The following is an 11,383-nucleotide window of genomic DNA, read 5'->3' as shown; positions in this document are numbered from 1 at the left end:
AAAAGTTGAAGAAACAGCAAAAAAGTGGTTATCCATGATGAATAGGGACTGCAATCGGTTTTGTAAAATAATGGTACGTGTCCACTAGTTTATGTTTCTTGTGAAGTATAATTATAAGTAAGTTTATCTATAAGTAAATAAGTAAAATTTGTCACATCACTCTCTTAACTGCAGAAATTGAGTCAGAATAGTATCACTGCTTCCACGAATGTAGTTAAGAGGGAGAGGAAAAAGATAATGTTTGCGTTAGGCATGATGATCAAAGTAAGAATGATCGCTGGCTCCACCATTGCTTTTTTCATCAAGCTTCAATTTCCTAAAAGGGGAACCGATTCTTTTTCTGATGAACCTTGAGATTTTTGTGGGCATTTTCTCAGGTTTCTTATCAAGTACTTTTTCTTCTAGCTGCCGATTGTTTAGCCTCTTGAATCTCATCAAATATAGTTTGTTGTTCTGCCATCGAATCTTGAACGTTCTTCAAATTTGAATCATCTGCATTGTCAATCTTGAACGTTCTTCAAATTTGAATCATCTGCATTGTCAGTTTCCATTGGTTGATTTCTTGATGAGGACATTTCTTTAGCCTTTTTGCTGCCACAAGAATTCAAAATGATAAAACCTATTCTCTTACGAAGAAAATCTCCATTTTTCCACGAGTTCTCTTGATCAACATTGCTTTCATCAGTGCACCTGTTGTGATTTCTTCTCTGTATGGATTTCATCAGTAATTTGGGAAATTTGACTCTCTCATTTTTGGTTGAGGTAGACTGATCATGCTAACAGTGTTAGGATCATCATGAGGCTTTTTATGAACAGAATTTCCCCTTTTCATATTCGTCTTCCTATTCAAGAAAATTACCATTTTTTTTTTGCTCCAAGTTACTGCATTTGAGAAGTGATTTGCTCCAAGTTACTGCATTTGAGAAGTGAAAAAGAAGAGTGGGGAAACAATGGTGATTTTCTTGAATAGGAAGACGAATATGAAAAGGGGAAATTCTGTTCATAAAAAGCCTCATGATGATCCTAACACTGTTAGCATGATCAGTCTACCTCAACCAAAAATGAGAGTCAAATTTCCCAAATTACTGATGAAATCCATGCAGAGAAGAAATCACAACAGGTGCACTGATGAAAGCAATGTTGATCAAGAGAACTCGTGGAAAAATGGAGATTTTCTTCGTAAGAGAATAGGTTTTATCATTTTGAATGCTTGTGGCAGCAAAAAGGCTCAAGAAATGTCTTCATCAAGTAATCAAATAATGGAAACTGACAATGCAAATGATTCAAATTTGAAGAACGTTCAAGATTCGATGGCAGAACAACAAACTATATTTGATGAGATTCAAGAGGCTAAAGAATCGGCAGGGCTAGAAGAAAAAATACTTGATAAGAAACCTGAGAAAATGCCCACAAAAATCTCAAGGTTCATCAGAAAAAGAATCGGTTCCTCTTTTAGGAAATTGAAGCTTGATGAAAAAAGCAATGGTGGAGCCAGCGATCATTCTTACTTTGATCATCATGCCTAATGCATACACTAGACTTCATTCTTCAACCCAAAATTATGAGAAAATAGTTCTTACGAACTCAAAACAATGTTGAACTTGTCTAGCAGTCCAAAAAGTGTTTCTTTACACAACATTCTAAGTGTGTTGTGTTCTACTATAGATTCCAAAACCATACAAGAATTTAAACCATAAATTTAGGGTATTAATGAGACAGGTAGAGATGGGGACAAGGCCCTTGCCTAAGTTCAATCTCCTTCATTCATTCATATTTTTTTTTTAAGTCGGTGAAAATCAATATATATATATATATATATATATATATATATATATATATATATATATATATATATATATATATATACATATTTTTTTTTTTTAAATTGTAGAAAAATTTATGTTTCCTCTAGAAATGATGTGATTATTTTATTTTTTGTGACAATTTTTACTTTGAAATGAAATTTAAATGAGAAGATGATCAAGTTTTCCATATCCATCTCACCCTCATCTCGATGCAACGTCTTGTTCGTCCTCACCTTGTGTACCCAATTAGACAAGGAATTCTCACCTCGTGAGTATCAGGTATAATTTATCATGCATATTTAAATTGTATTTGGAAATACAATACAATACATGTTCATGATTTTGTTTAACTGTTACCCATTGAAGGGAGGATTAATAATTAATAATTTCACATGACTTGATGAAAGATAAAAGACTCGAGACTTTAATTACAAATTATCTAATCAAGTAATTTGATTTTTGTCCAATATTTTGTTGTAAAGTTAAACCATAAATTTAAGCTCTTGTTTGTCATTCTTTAAAACAAAACCTTTTAATTCTCTTACTAATTTTCAACCACACATTCACATAATAAAACCTATGTTTGGACTCCATTAAAAATGCATTTTAAAATATGTTGTAAATATAGTAGTATTTATGAATAATTCTTACACCCCTAAAATCCTAATCATACCGTTGTACCTTTTGAAGCCTTAATTCTTTTCTATAGATAGCACAAGTTTATTGATTTTTCTTTTTTGCTCTCTCCGGTTTATAACACGTTACCAGCACAACTCTCTCAAAATCAAAGTGAAGTAGTTAGAATGTTATAATTTTTTTGTTACGTGTAACAAAATTAATTTGATGATATGTGAATTTGTCCGGTCAATCCATGTATTGAATTCATGTCTTTAATTGGTTTCTTCAATCGAGTAAAAAATTATGTTGTAATTTTGAAATCCAATGACGTTACGTGGAGTTTTGTGTAGAAAATATAATCATGACTTATTGACTTACGTTGGTATTTGCATGTCGGCTATCCACACTTTTGTTTTCCCAAGATCCAAAGTTCGAACAGTAATACTTACAGCCAAAGGTAAGAAAAAATTGGAATTATGTGTAATAATATCATATTTCTGCACGTGCGAATATGTATGCTGAATTTCATGTCAATAATTGTTTAGTATATGACGTACAAACTTTACCAAAATTAAGATATGCATGTCATGCAAAGTAGTGATTCTGTCTTATTATTTTCCTTCATTTTATTGTTAGATTAATTGTCATTCAATTAATCATTATGAGCGTATTATAAAATGTTGTTCCTCTTGAAATAGCATACTATTATTTATAAATATTTGAGTTAAATTTTACTTACTATCGAAGAGCATAATTAAGTAAAATATAACATAAGTTATGTTTTTACTCCTGAAGAATAAATTTCTATGCAAGTTATTATTTCAAATAATAATATATTATTACTTTTGAAGAGCATGACACTCCGATTCTAATATTTCAAATGAATATTCCTCGTAGATTTGTATTTTATAAATATTTCGTTGCTCCTAAAGTAGCACAACATATAATCAACATTCCAGAAAAAATATTATTTGTTCATGAAGAGCATGAATTATAATTCTCAATAATTCAAAAGAATATTGATCGATTTCAATGTAAAATCAAGAATCAGATTTCTCAATTCTTTACCTGTCCATTCTTTTGCATGCATATTTATATATTGAGGATTTAGTTAAATTTAACTTCTTATAAAATAGTATATTAAATACAATCTAACGTATATTATATCTTTACGTCTAAAAAGTAAGTCTTTATGTAATTTATTATAATAATATGTAATTGCTTTTGGAGAGCGTGAATTTTATTCAAACTCAAATCCTTCGATGATGTATTTTATTAATTTTTTAGCTGATAGAATGATCAAATGCTATAGTTCATTAATATTTCAGAAGAATGTTGATATATCGCTTTTGAAGAAACAATAATAAAATTTATTGTGCTCTCGAGGTAGCCAATATTTCAAAAAATATATCATTTTGAATTAGTATTTATTCTTAAAGGAAAACATATAACTAATATCATATTGACATCGATTAGTTTGAACACTTACTAATTATTATATAATTGTACAACATTTAATCATATTCTTCGGAATTATTTGTATTTTATTTTATTGTGAAGTTACTCAAATGACCAACATCACAAAATTCGAAATGAATTTTCAATATATATGTTTATTTGATATTGCAAATGTGTATACTATATTTCAAGAAAAAAATATTTTTATCTTTTAACATTAATAGAAAATAATGTTAATAATGATACTAAGTGCATTAAATATCGTTGAAAACACTAGAAGGCTTCTATTTTTTTTATCAATAATAAAAATTTATATATTGACAATATATTTTATTCTAGCAAATTTAAAAGAAATTTTGTTTAGTTTTAAAATATTTGTTGCAATGGATATCACATAAAGGTTATAAAAAAAATAAAATATAAAATATCATTGCATTTCTTTTGTATGATGCCAGAAGCAAATAAAAGAAAAATTACTGACATTCCCTTTTAGTATGCACTACACATTCATTAAAAATAATTGAATAAACATTATCATGAACTCGGAGATCATTGATCCTATAGTGACTCTATATATTATAGAAGAATTGTACTTTTATTTTTAAATCAACAGTGCAGAAATTTATAGAATCTAGATCATCTGCATCGCTGTGATAAAATATTGGTATCTCTGCATGTCGCGGTCCAACCTCTGTGAAAGTTGGATAGAGCGTTCATAACTCATTTTGCTTCAAATCCAATGATTCCTATCAAAATTCAGCGATTCATTTGTGAGAAATAACTATGTAAACAACAGTAATGCCCTGTTTGATCCACATTTTTTCAGAAAAATGTATTCTTAAATAATGATTTGACATCATTTCAACAATAAATTATTTAATAAAATACATTATACACAAATTCAAAACTTTTTCTTATTTTTTTATTACACATTTCACATTAATATGCTATTCAAAAATGCATTCTTTTGAAAATAATATGGCTCAAACAATGGCTAAATTTTTAAGTACTAAGATTTTTATTTATTTTTATTATCTTTGAAGAATATGAGATTTATTAACTATTCAAGTTTTCTAAAGCCTTCAAATTCAAGTAAATATATTCTTTAAAAGTATTTCTATTTCGAATATATATTATGTCGATTATTTTGATTTAACATGTGTTCCTGTAGGAGTACAATTAGGAATTATATTTGTATTAAATGAATATGGTATTAATGTTCTAGAAGAAACGCAATCCATCTTATATAAACATTAAAGAAAGGATATTATCTGTTCCTAAAGAGCATGCCATTGTAATTTTAATATTTCTGAAGAATATTAATATGTTGCTCCAGAAGAAGCAAAAATAATAAATTTTAGTATTCTTGAAGAATACTATATTATGTTCCTAAAGAAGAACACATTTTTATATAATAATATTTTAGAAGAATATGGTAATTAATTTAAATGTATCAATATTCATGAAGAATATTGTTCTATTAATCGAGAATAATCATAACTGGGTATATATCAATATTCCTAAAGAATAATGTTTTGATATTATTGAAGAGCTAATATTGCGTTATGTGAGAGAATAAAATCTTACTATTGATAATAATTTATTCTCTACTAAATTAAAGAGAAACTTGCTACTTCTCTAAAATGTGTGACACTATTGAAATAAACACTATATTAAACCAGAAGTTCAATTTGATTTTATTGTTTAGCATGAACAGTTTGACCATTATTGAATCAATAATGAAATGAAATTAAAAATTCAAATGAATATTCAACGAAAAACTATAAAATTCTTCAATTCAATGAATTTCTATGCATTTTTTATTCTCTTTATCAATAATTGATCATTAATCATCACCAACTAAAATGAAAACAGAATTTCTATGTTTATAAAAATTAATTAGGCTGATAAATGGGACTCCATTATCCTTCACGTTGACCATTTAGATATTATTTGTATTTAATAAATTTGATAATATATTAGATGATTACATGGTACCGTAACCTGAAGATTGCGAAATTACTGGTCAAATTTTAAATTATGAGCATTATTTTCAAATTATACAATCAAGACGATGTGCTTTGTTAATGCTAGTTATTCTAAATAACAACCTTTTAATAGGTGTTAGTTGAGATGTCAATAAATAGTTTAATTCCATTCCTTGTTATACGCTTCCAATTAATTTTATTGGGAACAAAGTACCTTCAATTTTTATTTAAAGAAATGCTATTACGCATCATGCCGACATCATAGTTCTTGTTGTTATATTTGCTTATGGTCAGAGCCTGATTTCTTCATCTAATTATTTGATAATGCAATATGTGTACAATTGATCCACCACATTGCACTAGAATGGAAAGTAATTAGCGCCGCGAAGAAATGGATAGTTTAAAACTTTATACAATATCTCATGCTCTAACATGTAATATTTTATAAAGTGGTTACCTTAAAAAGATTTAATATGCTTGAAGCATATAGTTCAAATAATATTTATCATAGGATGTGAATACGCATTGAACTCTTTTCTCATTGACCAAGGTTTTGATTTACTGATTTTTCTTGAAGACATATTGCATACGAGATATCAATATTGAAGGCATTGACATACAAGACATCGATAACTTGATACAAGAATTGAAATTAGGGGCAGTAACTAGACTCTTTTTGCTTCGATCAAGGTTTTAACAAGGTAGCATTTTATTATTTAAATTATTTGTACTCTATTTTCATTTGTTTCCTTTTTGTCCCATCGAATTTTTGCCAAATAATATTTTAATTAGATAGTTATTGCATAAATAGTCATTCAAGGGGGTATTGTAAATATAATCATATTTATAAATGATTTTTATACTCCTGCAGCCCTTCTCACTATGACTGTTGTATCCCTTGTAGCTCTAATTTTATTCTATAAATATGAAACTTTTGGTTCTCTATCAAATACACACAAATAGATTGGCTTATTTCTTTTGTTCTCATTTTTCCTCACTAGTTTATAACATAATATTAATTTATTTATTTTAGATTGAGCGATTAAAAAATAAGAATTTTTTTTGAATTTACATGTAATATTATTTTATTAGAGAATGTGAGATTGAAAATATGCAAGAGAAAAATGCATTTTTTTAAAGAATGGAGTCAAACAGTGGCAAAATATTTTGCACATAAATCTAAATTTTTTTCTACTTTCTAACCACATATTCTTCAAAAAATCACTGTTTAAAACATAAATTTTCCAAAATAACGACTATCAAACAAAATCTAAATCAAAAAAGGAAAAGAAGAACAAAAATCTATTTAAATGAAATATAAAGATAATTACTTCAATAAGAAATAAACAAAACAGAACATCTCAAATGAGTTGGTCTCTTTTTGAATACAAATTTACAACTAAGAAACAAGCCGCTTATAATCAAAGGTTTACGCTAAGTCTCGTTTGACTTTTTAATTTTCATTGAACTAACTAATTGACAAATCAAGTGTGGAAAAAAGTCTTTTCTTTGAAATCTTACAACTATAAACTAATTATTTACAACCTTAGGCATCTCTCTCTCCATCTATTATATATATGCATACCTACCACGCGGTTCTAAAAAAAGTAAGATGTCACAAAGCTTAGAGGTTAAGTCTTAAATTTTATGAGCATAAGTTTAATGAAGTGTGTTGATCCCAAAATATGTTGCCAACAGATGCCCGACCCACCCGCGCACACGTAAGCGAAAGTCCAGCACGCAAAGATACGTGGACGGTCTAAAACGAACAGATCAATGGCGTGGGAGCAGCTCAACAGCACGGGACAAGAACGTTCGGAATTCGACGAGATATTCGTAAACCGATTGTACAATAATTACCAATCGATGTTTGTAACTATGTAAACTCGTATTGTGTTGCAAGATAATAAGAAAGAGAGAGTTGAGTAAAGTATGATTTTTTGTATTGATTCTTGCATTAGCCTTTGTGTGGGGTACATGGGGAAGTATTTATAGTGTCACAAGTTAGGTCGTGACCCTTGGTTCGGGGTACACGTGGTCTCATCCGGACAATTTACATGTCAAATCGTAGGCATCAGCTGCACCTAACCTGCTATACATTTATTGATTGGCAGAGCCGCTTCTACTGGTGACAAGACTTAACATTAACACTCATGACAAACATCCTATCAATCATTCAAGTAAGATCTTTGTGCAGAGGATTTCTTGGGAGAAGTGTCTATGGAAGATGTTGCTTTGCTACCTCGGCCACAGAGCTTCGGCCAACAGGGCCTCGTCCACCTTCAAAGGGCCTCGGTATATGGGGCTTCGGTATATATGGGCTTAGGCTTCTGTGGACCTCGAAAATGCAAATCACTTCGGCTTCAGTGTCATGTGGTTCGGCATGAGTTGGCTGTGGGCCCCGGTAGGTTGCCCGAGTGTGCAAACACGTAACAATAGTCCCCCAAGTCCAAGTATAGTCATTTATGTAATGCGAGAAATTTGATGAAGTAAAACCAGTCAGTTAAGTTGAAAGAAATTTTTGAAATTTTTGTACCACAAATAATAGTCCCCCAGGTCCAAGTATAGATATTTATATCATGGTTGGGTTAGAAATGTGCTGTTGTGGAGGAGTGATGAAAATGATGAAGTCGAGGTGGTTTGAGAACTGAACCTGCGAGGCTTGTGGAGGCTGATATCTGATGAAGAAGCCGAGGTGGGTGAGGAACTGCACCTGCGAGGCTTGTGGAGGCTGAAATCTGATTAGGAAGTCGAGGTGGGTGAGAAATCGAACCTGCGAGGCTTGTTATGGCTGAATTGTGATGAAGTCGAGGTGGTTGAGAAACCGAACCTGCAAGGCTTGCTATGGCTGAATTGTGATGAAGAAGTCAAGGTGGTTGAGAAATCAAACCTTCGAGGTTTGTGATGGCTGAATTGTGATGAAGCCGAGTTGGTTTAGAAATCGAACCTTCGAGGCTTGTGAAGGATGAAATCTGAGGCTCATTAGTAATGATTATTTCCCGGTAGTTGTGCCAATGATTTGATGTTTTACACATATTTTCGAGGAAAGGTGGCTGGACCGTTCAACTTACAAGGCGTCTACTGCCGTTGAATTAAAGTCGTAATTATGAGCACAACTGGAGCTTCTAGAAGTAGACACGTTTGGGGAGATGCGTGGAGGATATGGTTGAATCTGAAGCGTAGGTTTAAAAAACCGTTTGAATTCTACGCTTCGGATTTGGTTTAGAATGAAGGGTTCAGATTCACTGGGCTTTGATCAGATGACTAGGGTTCGTTTTGGCCCTTTATAAAAGGCAAGAGACCTCCATTTTTTTGGATTTTCATTTTGTGCAATCTGGTTTCCTAAAAACTCCAATTTTTCGGCATCCAAACAGTGGATCTTCTTGTTTTTCGGCGTTACTCCATTCGCGTAGTCATTTCCCATAGGTATTTTCACAAAAAATCCTTTACATTGAGTTCATTCTGATATGAAGTCCACATCGGGTATGAAATTAGTAACTATCGCGTCGTTCGGTGAGGAGGTAAGTCACAGAGGGGACTTCCAGGTCGAGCAATATGCTATGACCAAGGAGCCAGTAGATTACAGTGAGGAGTGGGAGGTCCAGAGTGCCTTCAAATATGACTTTGAAGAGGCTGGGGAAAATCAGGGAGAGGTACTGTGTACCTCATTATGTGGAAATGTTGGTACCCGAGGCTCATGAGCGCGCCTGCTATCCGAGGCTCGGGTGCGTGGTGGTGAGTGAATATCTGTTTAAGGCAGGTATGCGTCTTCCTCTGCACCCTTTCTTTAGGGCGGTGCTAAGGAACTTTATGTTTTCGCCAACCTAAGTTCTGCAAATGGGTGGAATCAGTTGGTTGTCTTGTACTTCCTGTGGAAGGAAGTGTCACTTGGGGAGGACATGCCTCTCCATGTCTTCATGACCTTGTTCCAGCCTAGGATGATAGGTAAGGAGTCGAGGGGGTGGTATTACTTAACTCCTTGGGGGGGGGGCTCACGCACCATTTGTGGTAGAGCTGCCTTCTTCCATCAAGGGGTGGAAAGAATCGTGGTTCTGGGTAAGGGGTAGGTAGCAGGCAGTGGAGGGGGACACAACCTTGGCTTGCACAGTACCGACCCAGTATTACGAAGCTCGTGAGTCTCCCAATCTAAGTAGTTTACATTTTATATTCCAAATTTTATTTTTATAACTGTTGAGGCTTACTGTGTAGATAGCAGTACAAGGTTCGAGCTGAGTAAGGAGGAGTTTAAAGTGATAGATGACATTTACAAGAGACCTCTAAAACTTCGGCACTTCGACCACCTCATCAACCCGAAGCCACTACTTCATTGATTTTGAATTGATGGCCTCTAAAGGTAAGAGGCTTGTATACCTGTGCATTTTTTGCCTTTTGTTTCGATGCTGATGCACTGACTTGGTTTGCAGATAAGTTCAAGAGGAGGGAGTATCCAGCCCCGGACATGGCCTCTATCCTTAGGGCCATATCCAACGTGACGACGAGGCCCCTGAAGCCGGGGTCAAGTGGTACAAAGGAGGTTCGGGAAAGGGTTGAGCGACTCTCCAAGGAAAATAGTTCCAGGGCTGCTGAGGAGGGGGCCCCTCAGAGGTCGAAGAAGGCCAAAGAGCCTTGGGGAAAGGAGAAGGTGCTTGAGGAGCGGAAGAAGAGGAAGCTGGTGCACGTCACCAGCTCATCAGGGAAGTTCGGGACCTCTGTGTCCCACGAAGGAAAAGAAACCCCTCAGCCAAAGCTCCTGGAGACCGCCTCCAAAGCTGTGAAGGTAGAAATGGTGCGGCGTGCCGAGGCTAAGAAGGCTGCTGAGAAGGCAGATGATGAAGCTGCTAAGCAGAGGCTCGCAAGAGTCCAGGGGAAATCGCCGAACTTCCTTGCTGAGAGGAAGGAGGTCCTGGCCCCGACATTGGTGGAGGCTCTACCAGTCGAGATCTGAAGTGCTACGGAGAGCTTCTATAAATTCTGGAGGACCGGTGGCAGTTCGACGCCTCTTCCTACGATGCGGTGGACTTGACTAGGGCTCTTGTGAGCCAAAGTGTGAGGACATTTGGCTTCGCATTGGAGTGCAAGGAGGCCCTTATTGATTTTCAGATGAGGACCCAATCCTCGGAGAAGAAAATGTCCTCTCTCACAGAGGAGCTGAAAAAGGCCAGGGCCGAGGCACAGGTTGCGAGGGCCAAAAAAATAGAAGATGCGACCAAGCTGGAGTTTGCTTTGGCCCAAATTGAGGCTTTAAAGAAGGAGGTTTATGAGTCCCGGTGCGAGGTGACTTCCCTTACCAAGAAAGTGGAGGTCTCCAATGACCACCAAAAGGTGATTGCTGAGGCCTTGGAGAAGGCCAATCTGCAGCTGGCCGGGGCCTAAGATGCATACAAATTCTTGGAGGGCCAAATAAAATGGTATGTGGATAAAATGGCCAAGGTAAGGGAGGAGGCCAATGTGGCGAGGGAGGAGGCAGTCAAAGATTACATTGTCAACTTCCACAACACTGAGGAGTACAAGAGT

Source organism: Olea europaea, chromosome 4 (genome assembly GCF_002742605.1).
Source record: "Olea europaea var. sylvestris chromosome 4, O_europaea_v1, whole genome shotgun sequence".
Classification (NCBI taxonomy): Eukaryota; Viridiplantae; Streptophyta; class Magnoliopsida; order Lamiales; family Oleaceae; genus Olea; species Olea europaea.
The sequence above is the reverse complement of the archived record's forward strand: the minus strand, read 5'-3'. Positions refer to the sequence as shown.